Source organism: Enhydra lutris, unplaced genomic scaffold, assembly GCF_002288905.1.
Source record: "Enhydra lutris kenyoni isolate GAN:26980312 unplaced genomic scaffold, ASM228890v2 scaffoldscaffold66, whole genome shotgun sequence".
Taxonomy (NCBI): Eukaryota; Metazoa; Chordata; class Mammalia; order Carnivora; family Mustelidae; genus Enhydra; species Enhydra lutris.
Window position 1 is genome coordinate 11,885,876 of NW_019154150.1, and position 19,118 is coordinate 11,904,993.

Here is a 19,118-nt window from a genome sequence, read left to right on the forward strand (position 1 = left end):
TGCAGAGAAAGTAGGGATGGACTTTCCAGGAAAAGCTGGAACAAGGACATACAGGCCTGGAAGGACAGGACATGTGTAGAGAATCTCAAGTGGTTCTATGAGGATGGAGAGGTGACAAGGAGAGGGACACTAGGGAAGAGGAGATTTTTGCATGGCCTTGCATACCATTTGAACACCACTAAGGAGTTTGAACTTGAACTTGTATTGAGTCACAGGCCTGGCACTGGCAAAATCTTAAGCTTCTGATAACATATAACCACCAAAACTTCTGTTTCCCTGATGTGCACCCCTATTGGTATCTCACTGACAATAAAACATCCATGCAAGTAAACAATGTTCATGGATAATGCTGAGGGTAGTGACATGCACCACAGCAGGTGTGGCAGCAAAAGTGGATGGAACATTTGTGGGGAAATTTGGGGGGAGCAAACTAACCAAGGGGAACTAATTGGCTGTGACTGATTTAGCTGAAGTCAGAGGTGATCTGAGGAAATGTAGCAGTGGTACCAAAAGCAGCTGCTCTACTCAGAAACCTCCTAAAAGCTGGTTCTTGTATATTCTGCCTTCCCCTAATGCCACAGGGTCAGCCAAAGGCTTGCACATACATGTAGAGACTGGACAAAGGTTTCAATGTCCAGCTCCTGAGGTCTCTTGCAACACAAGAATGAAGACTGCTTCATCCTCTAACTTCCACAGTTCATTTCTGGCTCCTGCATTTAGCATTTAGTTCACTGTGCTTCTACTTTCTGATATGTATGCTGATATGATGTGTATTTCTGGTATGTGGTATTGAGGAGCCTTTTAGTTGCAAGTAACAAAATCCTAAGCACAGTATACAGTATGAGCAGAAAAGAGACTTTATTGGCAAGGATCACAGGTGTCACATAGAATCCAAGGAAGAAATGCTGTGAACCCTCATGGATAGAACCAAAAACTGAAGACCTGTAGGAAACTCAGAAAGCTCCATCTCTCTTCATCTCCTGTTTCTACTGCTATTCCTCAGCCTCTACGCTCCACTTTTCTACCGTACACTAGCTTTCTGTGGTCCTAGTGGACCTACGTGTTTAAATGCAAAGCCCTTTTATTCTAGGACACAAAAATCCCTGGGGAAGGACCTGAATCATCCCACTTGGCTCCAGCACCTGACTCTGAACCATCAACAAAGGTCAGGGACCTGGAGGTCAGGCAGTTCTCACTGCCAAGCTGCGAATGGATCCAGGAGAAGCAGCTCCTAAAGAACCCCCAAATGGGGACAGCACCAACATCACAATGTTATAAGGATTAAATGAGGCAATTTGTATGAAGTTCTCTTTGTACACTCTTAAATATTAAACAAAGATACAACTTTATGGATCTTTGGAAACCAAAAAGACCCGGACACCAATCCTACGTTGTTGTGCCACCTAAAAGCCATGAGCTCTCTTTTTAAAGTGTCTCTAAATCTTGGTTTCTTCTTCCAGAAATGGCACTGATAACACCTACTGTCCACAGCATTCATGAGGTTTAAATGATTGGGGGATTACACCACTTTGTGAACTGTAAAGCACAAGCTAAAATAAATGTAGGTGGTTGTGGTAAGAGTCAGTGTTCACACACGTGGCTGCCTGCTAGCTACAGTGCCCTTACCACCCCACCCCCACAGACACAAGTACCCACGTTCCAAATTCTTGATACCCACCACAGCCCCTCCCATATTTAAGCTACAGTGGATTGCTAACTTGTTTGCATAGGAGGGAGAGGGGACTAGGTGGAGGAAGGAAGGGAGGGAGGCAGAGAACTAGGCAGGCAGACAGGCATGCCGCCAGCCTGAGGCTGGGATAGGTGGCCAAGTCTATATGCAAGCCCAGTGAAGGGACTGGCTGGAAGTCAAAAAGGATATAATTAACTTAAGAATCACAATAAACTTGTAGCCACACTTAATAGGCTTCAAATATTTTCTCAATTTACCCTGGCTTCATTCTTCTCTGTTTGCCCTTGGTGAGGAGGAAGGGAAGGGAAAAAGGCAAGGAAAAAAATCTTAAAGGGACAGCACTCCCAACGCGCAAACAAGAGGAACAGGTCTAGGCTCGAGCACTCAGGGGCCTGCCTGACATTAGACCTTTGTGCATTCACTCCTCAGAGAACACAGAGAGGAAGGGAGTTGAGTTGTAGGGACAGGAAGAAATACATCTGACCTATGAAGCTGCCTTGCCTGACCACCCATTCCAGCCCCACTCCTCAACTCTCCTTTCCAGTAGCCCTTAATACCCTAGAGGCTGAAAGGTGGTCTTGCGGCTGCAGCTGAGTGTCCTTTGAAGAATTCAGAAAGGTTTGCCTCGGTGATGCCCTAGTTGTTTTGTCATTTCAGCTTTTTCTGTGCTTTTTCCTGACTGAGCAGAAAATGTATGTTGGTATTTCTGGAGCAAATGTAAAACCATCTGGAAATGAATTCACAATGTGTACAGAAGAGAAACAAGGTTTTCTGAGGTTCAAGTTCAGAAACAGAGGGACTGGGTGTCACAGGAGGCGTTGGAAGACCCTCCTCTTCAGCTGCATCTTGGATAAGTGCTTCACACAGAAACCAAACATGATGATACTCAGCTCTCTTCGAAATCTGGGGCACGGTAGCTCCTCTGGCTACCTCCATAAAAGGTGACCTGACCAAAACCTCTGGAATACTTGAGCCTGTGGCCATCAGTGGCTATCGGAAGAATGTATCCTTTTATCTGTAGCACAGATGTTAGCTGTCTGCCCCTCAGCGGTCTCCTGGACCCACTCCTGCTGTCCCTTGCTTTTGGCCTGGGGAAATCTCTCTTGGCCTTCCCCAGCCCCACTGGGCCCTCAATTCTTTTCATTCACTTTAATTTCTTACCACTTTCCTCTCAAGAATGAGGCAAATTTCTTTCTATGACTTGAGTTTAACAGTTTGAACGATATTCCCTACTTTTTTAAAATGCATGCCCTTGGGTCTCATCTGCCATCTCAAGCAATTTATCTGAGTATTCCCTTCAAATAAATAGTATGTTCTCTGCAAAAGAAATTTTAGTAAGAAGCATGTCTCCACCTCATTGGACTGCCATAATTTGGAACCAAAGGTAATACTGTCTTACTTTGTTTGCTGTCAATTTTACATTTAATATTAGAAATTAAAATGGATACCAGAAATTTCAATTAATTTTTTGATGCCTTATTTTTAAGGCAGCTTAGTCTTAAAAGACACCATGAAGTGAGTGTGTATACACAGGTTCCTAGAGGCCTGGAGAGTCAGACCATTGGGGTCCCTCTGCAGCTTTTCCCCCTCTGCTCCTCTCCACTCTTGAATTATCTATGCCCTGAACAGTCCAACTTGTCATCACCTCAGCCCCTTAAGGCCAGTGAGACCACTCCCCCACAACACCCAGCATGAATTTTCTTCTTAGATGGGGTCAGGTCAGTCGGCAGTAGGCACACCCTGACGATGGGACCTTCAGTGAACTCCCAGAGCCCTGGTACCTTGCTCAAGAGAAAAGCCCTGTGTGGGTCTCCTTCAGGCCCTCTGAAGGCCCAGGCTTCCCTACCTCCACACCCTTAGACACATCTTCTACTGTCAGGGAGCCCAACAGACCTCAACAGAAAGACAAAGCTGCTACCAGGGTCCCTGTGGGGTCTGAGGGTCTCACAGTCTCAGTGACTCAAAGATACAGCCCTGTTGCCCCAATTCTCTTACTACCACCCAAGGCCCAAATCCAGAGCACAAGTGTCTGATGAGGGTCCCTGGGAGCCCAGGTATGCATTCAGACTCACTCATACATAGAGCGAGAGAGAGAGAGAGAGAGAGGAAACCCAGCAGAAAAGACACGTGAAAGTAAACAAGACCCAGAAAACCTAAAGTTTCCCTGGGGCCACTACCTGATTTCTTCTGTAAGCTTGGGCTTCCCATACCCTAAACAACATGAGGCTAAGAAAGGGAGGCTCACAGACCTGGTGATCCCAAAGAGGAGACAAAGCAGCAAGCAGGCAGACAAATGGCCACCCTGGGTGGTGCTGGCCTGGCTAAGGCTCACCTCCCTGATCTTATTACCTACTCTCAAGTTATTTGGAGGCTCATGCCCAAATCCACACCGTGCTCCTGCTAGGACCCTGCACGGATTGGCCTATCCCTTACGTCCTCCCTGAATCCACACCAACATTCAGAACTCAGCTGAAGCCCTCTCCTCTAGGGAGCTTTTCTCACAGCAAAGTTTTACTTTGGTGACATCGACTGTCCCCCACTTCCTCATCTGCCCATTTCATGTTGGATGAGCCTCATCACCCCATTTAGGTTGCAGGCTGCTCCAGGGCAAAAACTGTGTCCTCTTCCCTTGCATCAAGCAGCACCCAGCCTGGAGTTCATGGTCATAAATTAACATTCAAGTTCCCTATTAAATGGAATGAAGGAAGCTAGATGAGAGACGGCTCAGCTGCTTCCAGAAAGACACTTGTGCTTCAGAGCTCAAGGAAAGCAGGAGGAGGGCCGGAGAGAGGGAGAGAGAGGGAAGGAAAGGCTCACTAAAAGCTTATGAAATACACAGAAGAGCTGAGCACCAGAACAAAGACTCATTTAAAAGGGCAAAGGAAACACTAGATGGCTGTTAATGGTGAACTGAATATGATAAATTATTGCTTAAATCACTTGGTTTCACTCCTTGTTGTTATGCACAGTTAATTGGAGAGAACAAAGCGCTGTGCCTGGCTGAACAGGATGGGAGGTGGCAGCAGTCTCAGGCTTGCAGCCTCTCCAGGACCACAAACCCATCATACAGGGATGACAAGCATGGGGCCAACCTCAATCCCTAGCCCCTTGTAGTGGCCCTGTCCCGTTATCCACAATCTGCTTCCCTACAGGCTGTAGCTGTCTACAGCCAAGTGTCCTAAAGGAGAGAGAGTCAGAGAGGTGGTATGAGAGTCAGGAGGTCACCTTATGATCCCTTAGTCTCTAAACACCAAACTTGCCCCCATAGGGCCCCACTCAGATATCTCTCACCCTAAAGAAAGCCAGGTAGCCTCAATAACAGATTTAATCTCTGTTCAAAAACTTGGATTTTTGACAGTTTTTTTCCTTATGCTTCTGTTCTATTCAGTATACATATATAACCTAAGTCCTACTAAATTATGAAGGACTTAGTGGGGGAGAGGGTTAAGGAGACCCAGAAAAGAGTAAGACACAGCTTCTTCCTTTACTCCGTTGAGAGAACCAACATTAAACTTGTTGTGGGCTGCACAAAAAAAAAAAAAAAAAAAAAAAATCTTTCTAACACTTAGTTTAGTTTAAGACAAATCATCTGTTAGAGTCTGGGATTTTATTAATAATCCTGTGGCCAAAGGGAGAAGAAGCAGGGAAAGCGAGCCTGGTAACATCAGCAAAGAAAGAAATTTAGAAACTTTAGAACTGTTAAAGACTAGAATTTCACACATAATGTTTACACGACAATTAATTAGCAAGGCTTGGAGAGTTATAGTTACTTGATATGGAAGACAACATTCAAATGTTGAAGTCTACATGTCTACAAGATAGTTTAACAAATACTACCAAGAGACATTTTTATGGTTACAGAAATAGAAAAAGAAGGTTATAACACCAAATATAAGTTTGAAGACCATATCCTTTTTCCTAAGCACAAATTTAAATTTATATTTAATTTTATGTTTAAAGACTATTCTCAACCTACAGTTTTATCACAAGGAATAGTTTTTAATTGCTATACTCCTTTCATTAAGTTTTTGTGTAAATAAATGTTATCTCAGGAGAAAAAACTTGTTCACAAGACTGTTAATTAGAGGCTTACAGGCTCTTCTTAGAGTCAGGAGTCAGTACAGGAAAAAAAGTGATTATATATTTATATGTATATATATTTATATTTACATACACTACACAAACATACATCTCAAAATTAAAATGCTAACAGAGAACAGAATACGGGATAATGTCTTTTGTAATAGAAAATGTGAGCTTAAAGACCCTGGAGCAACATTTCCAACAGTATAGAGAGTTAGATACCTTGAAAATTTTGTGCAGTTGAAACAACTAATATACCAGATAAAACAGTAAGAGATGAAAAATTAGGAGCACCTTGGTGTCTCAGTCAGTTAAGCAACAAACTCTTGAGCTCAGCTTGAGTCATGATCTCAGGGTCATGAGACTGAGCCCCACGTCAGGCTCCACAGTGAGCACAGAGCCTGCTTAAGATTTTGCCTTCCTGATTCTCCCCCACTCTCACTCTCTTTCTTAAAAAAATAAAATAAGGGGAAAAAAATAAAATGAGGGACGCCTGGGTGGCTCAGTCGGTTAAGTGGCTGCTTTCGGCTCAGGTCATGATCCCAGGGTCCTGTGATTAAAACCCACAAATTCCTTGCCTAGCAGGAAGCCTGCTTTTTCCTCTGCCCGCTCTGCCTGCCACTCCCCGCTGCTTGAGCGTATATACATGCACGCTATCTCTCTGACAAAGTCTTTTAATTAATAAATAAACAAATAAATAAAATATGGAAAATTAAAATGTTTAAAAAGCTCTAAGGACTCTACAGATAGACAAAACAGAAACCCTTGAATGGAAAAGTATTGGAACCACCTTTTATCTAAAGGATCTCTGACAAGACTTAAAGACCTTATGTTTCTAATACATGTCTTCACAGGGTGTGGGTCAGGCCAGAAAGCCTAGGGCCCATCTGAAGTGGGATATCTAAGAGTAGTCCACTGTGTAAGGTGGGAGCATCAAAGGGTTTATGTCCATAATGCAAGGTGAACAAGAAATAAAATCTGCCTATAGAAGGAGACTGGCAGAAGTAAACACAAATCCTTTCTGGAGAAGTTGCACTGTGATCCAGGACCGTAAAAAATTCCCACAATAATGTTTTAATAAAACTTAGCAGGGATGTCTGGGTGGCTCAGTTCGTTAAGCAGCTGCCTTCGGCTCAGGTCATGATCCCAGCGTCCTGGGATCGAGTTCCGCATCGGGCTCCTTGCTTGGCAGGGAGCCTGCTTCTCCTTCTGCCTCTGCCTGCCACTCTGTCTGCCTGTGCTCACTCTCTCTCTCTGACAAATAAATAAACAAAATCTTAAAATAAATAAATAAATAAAAATTTAAAAAAAAAACACAAAACTTAGCAGTCCACAATCAAAATCACAAAACACACAAGGAAGTAAGTCATCATGAGTGAGAACCAGTCAAAGTAATAGACAACATAAAGATTTTAGTTTCTGGAATTATCTTACAGAAAAGTTAGGGTTTTTGTTTTTTTTTTTTTTGAAAAGTTAGGTTTTAATAAAGAAGCTTAAAAATGTGAGGGAACAAGAGACTATAAACAATGATCTTTGCAAATTTTAAAATGAATCAAAAAGAATATCTAAAAGGTAAAATATTTAGTAACTACAATTAGAAATGCAATACAGAAATAAAACAGCAGATTAGACATATATGAAGAGAAAAAATTTAAAACTAGAAGATAAATATAAGGAAATTAGACCAAAGTACAGCCCAGGATACAAAATTAGTAAGACAAGTTAGGCAACATGGAAGATAGATTAAGCCTAATTAACATAAGTTCAATTTGAAGTTTCATAAGGAAATAATAGAATGAAGAAAAGAACATTCAAAGTATATGATAATAGTGGAGAAATTCCCAGAATTGTTAGAAAAGATTAATCTTCAAGTCCAAGAATCTCCATAAATCCAAAGAAAGGAAAAAATTTTTAATAAAAAAATTCAGAATACCAAAAGTGACTAGATTCTAAAAGCTTCTATGGAGAAAAGACAAATCATATACCAATGCATGGTAATTTAATTGATGGCTGACACTTTTAATTTTTAATTTTTTTAAATTTATTTTCAGTGTACCAGAATTCATTGTTTATGCACCACACACAGTGCTCCATGCAATACATGCCCTCCATAATACCCACCACCAGGCTCACCCAACTTCCCACTCCCGCCCCTTCAAAACCCTCAGATTGTTTTTCAGAGTCCATAGTCTCTCATGGTTCATCTCCCCCTCCAATTTCCCTCAACTCCCTTCTCATCTTCATCTCCCCATGTACTCTGTGTTATTTCTTATGCTCCACAAATAAATGAAACCATATGATAATTGACTCTCTCTGCTTATTTCACTCAGCATAATCTCTTCCCGTCCCGTCCATGTTGATACAAAAGTTGGGTATTCATCCTTTCTGATGGATGGCTGACACTTTAACAGCAAAAATTAATCCGGAAAGGAACAGAATAAAATGTCCAATGGGACAAGAGGGGGGGAAAAAGGTAAACCTAAAATTCCAAGTTAACAAATATATCTTTAAGAACAAGAGTGAAATATAGACAATTAAGACAATAACTAAGAAAAGTATCAACAAAAGATCCTCACTAAAAATATACCTCAAGCTGAAGAAAAATTTTCCCAGATGGAAAGTCTGAGACACATAAAAGGATGCCGAGTAAAAATATGTTAATGTGGGCCCCAACCATCTTGTGGGAAGAGCTCAGGCAGGTGCTCTTGGCTCAGCACTGCCAGCTGCAATCTGTGGAGGAACGGGCCATGGAGCCACCATCATGCTTCGGCACTTACAAGAAGGCTTCAGCTGTGTGGTCACCAACTGATTTGACTGGTAATCAGACAATGAATCGGACCCCTATGAGGTATTGAAGCAGCAGAGAACAAGAAAAAAGAAGCCAGTGGGAATGGTTTTGGGGGTCCTGGGGCCAAGAGGGCAGCTCAAGCCACAGTCCAGACCAACTCCAATGCAGAAGGCAAACAGCTGCCTAAAGAGTCCCAGAAAGACCATAAGAACCCATTGCCTGCCACCCCCCAACGTTAGTGTGGCTGACAAGAAAGAGGAGATGCAGCTGCCCATGGCGTTTAAGAAAGAAAGAATAAGAGGTGGTTCAAAGAAGACCTAATCAACAGCTGCAGCATGAAGGGAAAATAATTAACAGGAGACCAGAAAGGTGACCACCTTGTGATGACGATTTAAAAAACCACTTGAAGGGGCGCCTGGGTGGCTCAGTGGGTTGAGCCGCTGCCTTCGGCTCAGGTCATGATCTCGGGGTCCTGGGATCGAGCCCCGCATCGGGCTCTCTGCTCGGCGGGGAGCCTGCTTCCTCCTCTCTCTCTGCCTGCCTCTCTGCCTGCTTGTGATCTCTCTCTGTCAAATAAATAAATAAAATCTTTAAAAAAAAAAAAAAAAAAAAAACCACTTGAAGAAAAGGATGAAGGAGGAGACTTTTCAGTGGATGGACAGATTACTGACTGGCCTATCCAAGTCTGTAGTGGTCTTGGAAGAGGTTGAGGAGACTCTGGACATGGAATGGGCCAAGGAAATAGATTTCATTCTGGTGACAAACGTGAATTTGAAAGGCATCATGGAAGTGACATTATAATGTCCTGAAGCATGAGGACAGATCTCACAACTGGAGAACTGTCAAGATGAATTAACAGAGTCCCCAAAATACAATTCGAACAAGTATGTTATAATTGCAGTAACTTGGATCAATCAAGTGGGACTGAGGAAACACCAGAAGGTGAAGAATATTCAGTTGCAGACACTGACGATAAGGAGAATGATGTTGAAGAAATAAGGGAAGAGGATCCAAAAGAAATTACTTTGGATGAGAGGAAAGCTATTCAGAATAAGAACTGGGCAAAAGTAGAATTTAATATCTGAAAACTAAATGAAGGTACGGAAGGGCAGTGGAAGAAGTGATTTGTTCTTGGACCATCATTTGATTGGGTTATGGACCATCAATTCCGGAAGCCAGCTAATGATACAATATCTCAGCTGGAGATAAGTTTTGGAGACTTTGGTCACTCAGGACATGCTGGCAGGAGAGGATAATATGGCCTTGGGCATGGTGGACATCAAAATGCCAAACCATGGCAGCAGACCTGACAACTCAAGTGCTTCTATTCCTGGCATAGTTGATCCTGAGGCATTCCCAGCTCTGCCTTAACTGGATGCCATAAGACAATCCTGGTTCTTCTGTGGACCCTCCCATCTGAGGTTTTGCATGCTTAAGGATCCCAAACAACTTAAGAATTTAAAAAAGAAAAAAAAAAGACTGTCATTCATACCATTCACACCTAAAGACTGAATTTTATCTGCTTTGAAAATGAGCCTTCTCTCACTACACAGAAGTAACAATATGGTAGTCAGTTTGCATTTAGACATGTTTTGGTAGCAGGGATGTTTTCATAATTTTCAGAGATTATACATTCTTCATGAATACTTTTGTAATGCTGCTTGGAAAAACGCATTTCCAAACTTGAGATACTTGTGTGAACAGTGTATACCAATTTAAAGCTTTTGTTTCACTTGTTATATAAGGATTTAGATGTTCTCCCAATTACAAACTAGTTTTAAATATTGGACATAATATCAATTTTAATACCCGCTTTGCATTTTCATACATGGTCAGCTGGGTCATGTAAACTTTGATTTGTCCATTTTTATGCTGTATGAAATACTAATACTACTTTAGTATTTTAACTTAGTTTTAATATTTTCATTGCTGGGGAAAATTTTATTTCACTTCTCATAATAGCTTTTATATGTGCTAAATCTTTATATACAGAAATATCAGTACTTGAACAAATTCAAAGCACATTGGTTTATTAACCCTTGCTCCTGCATAGTTCATTAAGTTCAAAATTATAATTGATTCACAGCTTCAACTATATTTACTTTTAAAAATGTGTGACTTTCCCATTTTAAAAACCAAACTAGATACTTTGTTGGTGATAGTTTAAGCTACTTATTATTGATACACATCTTACCAAGTGAATTTTTTCCCCTCCAAAGGGTGGATGGACCAAGATAATTTGGCTACTGCATAATATTTAAATTGCTCTGTAAAATAAGTGGCCACTCAGCATGATGTGTGTGTGTGGAAGGTCCCAAATCAAAACTGTTCTTCCATAATCAACAACCCTTTAGCCCTTCCTTTTTCTAAAAAAACCAAAGGGCACTGGTTTGTATGGTAAGGTGGGGGAGTATGTTAATTTGGGGGGATTTGGAAAGCAGCAGCTTTGCTTTACAAGGTTGGAACAGCAGCACCATCCATGAAACGTAAAGCAAAAATCTTATTGTTTCTGAATTTCCTATATTACTATTAATTTTGGTTTTAAGTTGATAGATGCCTGTTCCATGGAAAGTGGTGAGTATCTTTTACATCTTCCTCCATTAGAAAATTAGGCTGATGGATTCCTTGAATGGGAGCATCACCACTTACTAAAACATACATGGAGAGAATTATCAACAAACAGATTTTCCAGGATTTTTTTTTTTTTGGTAAACAAGAAAGGAATTTCATGTACAGTTTTAAAGATCTTTTGTCACTATTTTCTACCTGTGTATAGTAATATCCAGTTTTAAAAATACTGATGATCTTAAATCATATAAGGTCTGCTATTTAGCTGAATCATTCTCCCATGCATTTCTAAAACAGAAATTGCATAGTACAGGAGTTATTCATTTGGATTAGATTTATTAATCTAGTTACCTGCCAGCGTGACATCTTAGGAAGGAGGTAATTGGTTTTTAGTGATGGGTAAACTTTTGTCCTGGTGTTTGGGAACTTACAATGCTGAGCACATTCCACACTGGTGTAAATGTCTACTATAATTTAACACTTACAAACATAAAAAATACGTTACTATGTGGGTAAAGCTAAACAAACACTGACTTAAAAGTTAGTAACAATAACAGTAACCATAATAATGCTCAATTTGAGGTGTGAAAGGTAGGCTAGAAAGTAAAATACTGGATATCAGGGAGAAGGATTAAAGCATTCTTAGATCCTCAGATTGTCTAATTAAGTAGGATTAAAATGTTGATTAAATTTAAACTAGTGTAGGCATGTTAAAATAACTTGCTAAGAAGTAGACACAGAGTGTATAACTTGCAAACAAGTTGAGAAGAAAATCTTAGAAAGAAAAAGAAAAAAAGGCAAGGATGGAGATTGTTGGACACTATGCTAAGTGAAATAAGCCAATCACAAAAGGATTCCACATACATGAGGCACCTAGAGAAGTGAATTGATAGAGACAGAAAGTGGAATGGCGGTTGCCAGGGGCTAGGTGGAGGAGAAAGTAGGGGCTTGTTGTTTAATGGATATAGAGTTTCAGTTCTGCAAGCTGAAAGAGTTCTGGAGATTGGTCTCATGATGTGAATGTACTTAACACTTGAACTGTACACTTAAAGTAGCTGATGGTAAAATTTCATGTTATGTGTATTTTACCACAACTTTTTTACAAAAGAAAAAAGAAGAGAGACAAATTTTAACAAATTAGAAAAGAGCAAGTTAAAAAAGAAAACAATAAGGTAGTAGGAATATATCTTAGTATATCAGTAATCACTGTAAAGGTTAATAGAGCTCTCCAGTTTCAAACAGTGTTGTCATATGAGATTAAAAATTAAAAATCCAGTTGTAGGTTTGTTATGAGACACAAAACATAAGGAAACAAATACTGAAAGTTAAAGAACGAAAATACACATACCATCACAAACTGAGTTTCTGTATGTATGAGAATTGTTTCTCAGCTTTTACACAATCAAAGCATTGGCCACTCACACATCACGTGAGACATTTTTGCATGCAGGGGTATTCCTGAGGGCCTGGGGAGATGATGGCAAGGCCTGTACATTACAGAAACACAAACCGTTTCAAATCAAAGATTGGACACTCCTGATCTGAACAGTTCTTTGGTCACCCCTCAAAGCCTCAGGCCTCTTGTGACCTCACTGGCTTAATCCTTCTCCATCCCCCCACCCCTTTTTGGCAACCAGGGTCTCCAATCCTCCCTGCTCTTCACTCCGAGCAACTCAGCTTTCTCTAGTCTCTCTGTCCAAACCCAGAGGAACCTTCCCCCTCAGAAGGAAGCGATTTATGATTAAATGTAGAACTAGAAGTATCTGGGGGAAATAATTTAATATCCAATACTGCTCAGAGTGTGGATCCTTTGAGAGCAGAGATTCCTAACCAAGGCTGAGAAGCACATCTCTGAAAACTTCCCTACAGACCCTCTTAATCAGATGTCCTATGGTAGATTTGGATCCACGTGCATTTCCGCTTAAAAAAAAAGAGAACATGAATAAAATTATTATTGATGAGTACATAGTGACTACTCAAAACAAAACAAAACGAGTGGGTTTCTGCTTCACTGTGAATTCATCCGGGCTAGTCCAGCTCTCATAGTTTGTCTGAAATGTTGCCACGGTTTCTTTCTTCCCTGGCCAGCCTGCCTCCGTTGCTCCTCCCCTCCATCTGCCCTACACATGCCAGAGCTGTTCAGAGGCTTGGAGGACTCCCTGGTAGCCATTGAATAAGAGTTACACAACCTTGAACATGTCGTTTAAACTCTCTGTGCCTCAGTTTCTTCATCTGTAAGTTATAGAAAACAATAATTCACATGACGCATGAGGTTGATATGAGAATGAATAGTGTTTATAAAGCATTTCAAACATTGCCTGACACATCATAAGCACTCAACACATGTCAGTCATTACACTGTTTATGTTATTTTTTTGTTCTGTCTTGTTTTGGTCACTGCACTGTCCACACTGCAGATAAAGCTGCACACTACGGCCTTACCCTTACCTGCCTTTCTAGACTAATTTCCCACTGTGACTCAAATTGGATCATCTCCATCCCCCCCCCAAATATGCCTATGAGTTCCCAATTCTGTACTTTGGCTCACTCTGTAATTTCCACTTAGATGCATGGTTTTTCTCTCTACATATTGGTTAATAGGTCATTTTTTAAACTCAGGTGTTACCTTCTCTCTTCTTCTTTTCTCTTCTCTTCTCTTCCTCTTCCTGCTACTATTCTGTATCAAATCTGTATCATTTCCAGCCAGGAACATTTGAATAATCAAACCACCCTCAGCTTCTCCCCACCATTATCACCATCCTTGATGCTTCAAAAAAATTATCTTCTCCTTACAAGAACATTCTCTGATTACCTGTGATGTGCCAAGCACTGCCAGAACCTTCTACAATATTTCATTACTCATTGCAAGCACCCACATAACATAGGTATTACCATCCCTATTTTATAGACAAGAAAACTGATACTCATTGCCAGGGTCACTGAGCTACTGGCGGAAGGACCAGCATTTCAAACCAGGTCTGTTTCCTCCAGTATCTATACTCATTTCACAAGACTTGTCTCTGAGCCATGTTTATAATTTTTGCCAGTTCTGTTTACCGCCTGTATAACTATAAACTTACTATTTTTATTTAAATCAAGTCAATTTTTAATCTTAAATATGTTCTTCTAAAAAATCTGAATGTTACCACTACCCATCAAAAACTAATAACATTTGCCATAAATAGAAAGTAATCCTGAATAATAATATCATGAAGGTAACATTAGGTCTGGCCTATGCCTCCAGCCTTGGATCCCTTCATTCTTTCCCTGTCCTTTCCACTTGGCCACAACAGTTTCCTTTCTGTCCTTATTGTTTACCATGCCTCCTGAAGCCACAGGGTATTTACACATGCTGTTCTCCTGCTCAGAACGTTCTTTCCTACCCTCGTAACTTACTTAAACACTTTCTAGCCTTTCAAATACCAGTGTAAGATATTTCCCTGGGAAAACCTTTACAAACCTCCCTGAGTGGACCAAATCCACCCCCACTGAAGTCTCAGAGCACTGCAGGTCTCTCCTCAGCATTTCTCCCAGCCATACTTTTCCATTTGTTTATGGGATCCATTAACATCCATCTTTGTCTCTGGATTATGTAAATTCCACCAGGGCTACTGAACACTGTTGGTTCTGCTCACCACTGAATTTCTAGAATCAAGTGTTGTTACTTAATGGTATTTGCTGAATGAATGAATGAATGAATCAATCAATCAATCAATCAATCAATCAATGATTCCTAGGTTTTTTTAAGTATCAAGTAGTAAAGTCTTGTAATTCCTTGTAGGTGTGAGTCTCCCCTTCCCTATTCCACTGTATTTCTGATTTGGCAATGAGGCATGGGAGATACTGCAAGCTCTCTCCAGTGAGGCCACAACTGCTTTCTGGGATCATGGAGGTAGAGTGTGGTGTGTTGCTCACAGGTTTTGAGAGTCAGAGCTTTCTGAACCTTCCAAGTCTTCCAGATGCTGCCATTACTATGTTCATTGTCTGCAGACCTGCTTCATGTCATACAAATGAGCTTATGACAGGAAAGGACTTCAATATGTGAAATAAACACGTAATTAATAAAGTTTAAAATGGACTTCCCTGAACCTTTAAATGTTACCTTTTCTAAAACCCTTCTCTGCCAGGTCTGCATGATGTTCCTCCAAAACCTCTTCTTACTTGGTTTTCCCATCTCCACTGCCAATCTCTAATGTGTGCCCTCATCCTCTAGCATCTGGACCACTACAACACTCCAGCCCGTCTTCTTTAACTGATTTTCTAGACAGTTGAAAATTCATGTATGAGCAGGCTGCCTCTCAGCTGAAAAACCTAAATCTCCCATTCCTCCAACATAACATCTCAAAACTTCCCTGGCAAACAGTTCAAGCCCTCTTCAGCATGGCCCCAACCTTGCATTCAGCCTCTCTGGTCCACAAGCAAGGACGCTGTTCTGTGGTCACCCTGAGACTGAAACCAGGCCTGTAGCCTGCCTACAGCATACACCACGCGCACCGCAGTGCCCTGCACTGGGGACTGGGCAGAAGGGGGTTGTGCGTGAGTCAGAGCCACGCCTGAGGAGATGCTCAGAGGAACAGGCAGCACTGGCTGGGACCAGTCATCCTTTTTAGCATGACTCTGGATGTGAATGAAGGGATCTCTTTCTGCTTTCTTTGAGAGGAAGAAAAATGACCAATTTACCTTGAAAGAAAAGAACAATTTACTTCGTATGGAGAAACCATGGAGCGCTGAAGAAGAAGGGGCTCACTTCCAAAGGCAAAGTGGTTTTTAAAACATCTTTCCAGGAAGGGAAGTTAATGGGTGAGCAGTGCCACAAAAGACCCAGAACCACTGCAGGCAAATCTGGCATGGTGATCTCAGTCATTAACAGGAGTTAGGCCTCACAGCTACCCCCACACTCTCACTGCAGGAGTGCAGAAAGGTCACTGCCCTCTCCAAAGCTGTACCACACAGATTGTAAACCAAATGCCATTGGAAAGGCAGGAGGACGAGGAGCAATGTATGAGAGGTTGCTATAACTGTAATCAGGAGATTACAACTGAGATTATAGATTATAGTTATAACTGATTATAGATTATAGATTATACCTGAGACCAGTGGAGATTTGGGGGCTTTTCAAGTTTCTAGTAATTGGTAGTGTCTAGCAGGGAAGAGCTCACAGTTGGGCCAGGTCAGACCCAGAATTTGGTCCTAAGCTTTGACACATCAGAAACATTTCATTTATTTAATAAAACAATTGTGACTGCTATCCTGGGCAGCCTCGTCCCAGTATCAGGATTCCAGGGAAGCCAAATTAGTAACCAGAAGTTTATTCATTGGGGGTGAAAGTGAGGCAAAGGGAACAAGGCAGTTGTGGACACATTTTTTGTTTTGTTTTATACCCTAAACTTACACAGAGCCTGAAATTTTTGATGCAGTAGAGAACTGGTGTGCCTAAAACCCAGAGTGAGACACACAAGAATGCCAGACACAGTGCCTCACTCCCTGGGCTGCAGCTGAATAAGCCTTAATGTTGGTTTTCTCCAGTCTTCCTTTGTCTACTCCTCTGCAGACTTCCACCCTTCTGTCTGTGTCTGTCGTTACCCTGTCACTGTTTCCAAGGTTACAGTTTATTTGATGTGGCTCCTTATCTTCCTCAATAGGAAAAACCCTAACCTCCAATCAACCATGTGTTTCTAAGGCTTCTCTAGAGTTGGGCTTCCCATCTATTAGCAACATTCTTATTACCCAGAGGCATCACTTCCTGAACTGGTGGACAAATGCAAAGGGTGCAACCGTCTCCCCTCACATAGGTCCCTTCCGGTGGCTCCCTCCCCCTTTTGTTTATCTTCTGATATCAGTCCAATGTTCCTACTCCACTTTACCTGTCCATTGGCATCTTCTGTCCCTGTAGAGATCCAGAATTGTATAATTCTAATCTCAGGCTGATTTCATGGGTGATCAGAGTTCTTTAGTAGATAATCAGTTCACTTTGGGAGACCCGTTGAAACAGCATATCCTTCTTCTCCGCCATCTTATCACCACCCAGTCCTTTACCCCAAGAAGAAGTTCAGAAACACAGACCTGGAAAATGGCTTCAAGTCAGCTTTAGTATGAATCAGAGCTCTGTCAGCTGAGAACTGAAAACCAAGGCAGCCAGTGCTTCCCAGGCTGTGGGATGGGGACTATGGGGATGTCCTTAGGGATCAGTCTTGAGTCTCTATTTTTGCACTCTCATCCATAGTCTTGGGAAAGGGCAGCAGGCCTTCAGCTTATGGCAGATTGTTGAAGTCAAGTGCCATAGTGGCCATCCTAAGGCAAAGAATGAGGTTAGCAACAGGGCAATCAACAGGAAAATTCCAGTTCAAAAAACATGAGGAACAGGGAATGATCCCACTTGGCCTCAGACTTTCCAATGAGTGGGATGAATCTGACACAGAGTGCAAAAAAGTGAGACAGCACTGACTCAGAACTATGGGAATGAATAGAAAACAAAAGTAGGGATGACGGTCAACACTAGGCCTATTTAGAGCTGGGAGGGGGAGCCAAAAAGCTGAGTACTCCAGAGGAAATGGTAGCCCTGCTGCCTGTTCTGTTGGGAACCACAACTGGACCAGCTCAGGATGCAGAATTCCTGGAACTTTTCATGAGTATAAAGGGTATTTTCCACAGAACAAGAGGAAATGAGCTTTACTCCCAACAAAGTGCACAGATTGTCCTGGCCCGCTAGGCACCACTTTCCTTAATGGTTTAATGGGCCGTGGGTAAACAGTAGGTGAGCCCCTGATTTAAATGGAAAAGTCCAAGTTTATAGAATACAACCCCACAGACCTGAAAAAGCAGGGTGGGGAGCTACTTTAAAGCTGCTACTCCTATATGAACCTAAAGGAACATAAAAGAACCTTATGGACTATTCTACTAGAATAAGCTTTAAGAACAGTTTCATTTATTAAGGGAAGGAGATTTCTGTGAAAGTAGGGAAACAGCAGCAATATGCATTAAAGGACAACAGCAAAGCATTACATGGTTACCTGAAATGTGTCCTGCTACATAATAAAGATGGTTGATGGCTCAGGAAAGGGGAGGGGGCAGGAGAGGGAAGCCAGGAAGGACGATCCTGGCCCAGGGTCAGGAACCTGGGCTGTCATGTAACACCTACCAGTAACTGTAATCTTGCAGGAGCCCATTCTGGGCCTTGGCTTCCACATCCGTGAAGGTGCTGTATTAATAATAGCAACTGACACTTATTGAGAGCTTCCTCCAAGTGCTGGATACATGTTCCAAGCACCTCATGTGGGTTATTTCATTTAATTGTCACAGTGATCTGATGAGGTAGGAGAACACTTCTGACTTCTCTGAAAAAAATCAGGAAGTCTGACAACGTTGGGTGCCAGTCCAACATGGCAGGAAAAGTCAGAGCTAAGTAGAATCCATGCTATTTTAAATGGGACCTCTAGCCCCAACTGTTTACTTTGTTTACAGTATCTGAATGGTTCTTGCAGCAAGTGGGCTTGTGGCCCCCGGATTCAATGGTCTTAATGATCCCACCTCTACCCTGAGAGTTGATGTTCTTTGTTCCGTGTCAGCCTACCCAGAGTGGTCATTCCTCAAAAGTCAGGCCTCAAGTAGTGGATGCTGGATATCCCCCTACCTTTGAGAACTCATAGGAATCAGGAGGGCTGGGGACTGAAAGCGGGTGCCACAGTGCCCTGTGAAATGGAATTTCAGTGGATACCGGGCTATCTGCAGCCTGCCCTCACCTAAGCCAGGAGTTTAATCTCATTTGAATGGGGAAAAGAAGTGGTGGAAGAATGAACAAGGACATTCTGAAACCCCCAGGGACTATGCCAGGATGAACAATGACCTTCCTATCCTAGAGGCAAGACAAGGTGTAACCCTAAGGCAAGTTACTCAATCTCTCTGTGCCTTGGTTTCCTTGCCTACAAGTTCATAATAGTCCCTACCTCACAGGGAGGCTATAAGAAGCAGGGGAAGAACCCCTATAGGTTG

General features: G+C 41.9%; 1 pseudogene; it reads left to right on the forward strand.

The window, feature by feature from the left end:
• The first annotated feature begins 8,534 nt into the window (after positions 1-8,534).
• LOC111159017 lies at positions 8,535-9,932 on the forward strand (annotated as a pseudogene).
• Positions 9,933-19,118: the final 9,186 nt, after the last annotated feature.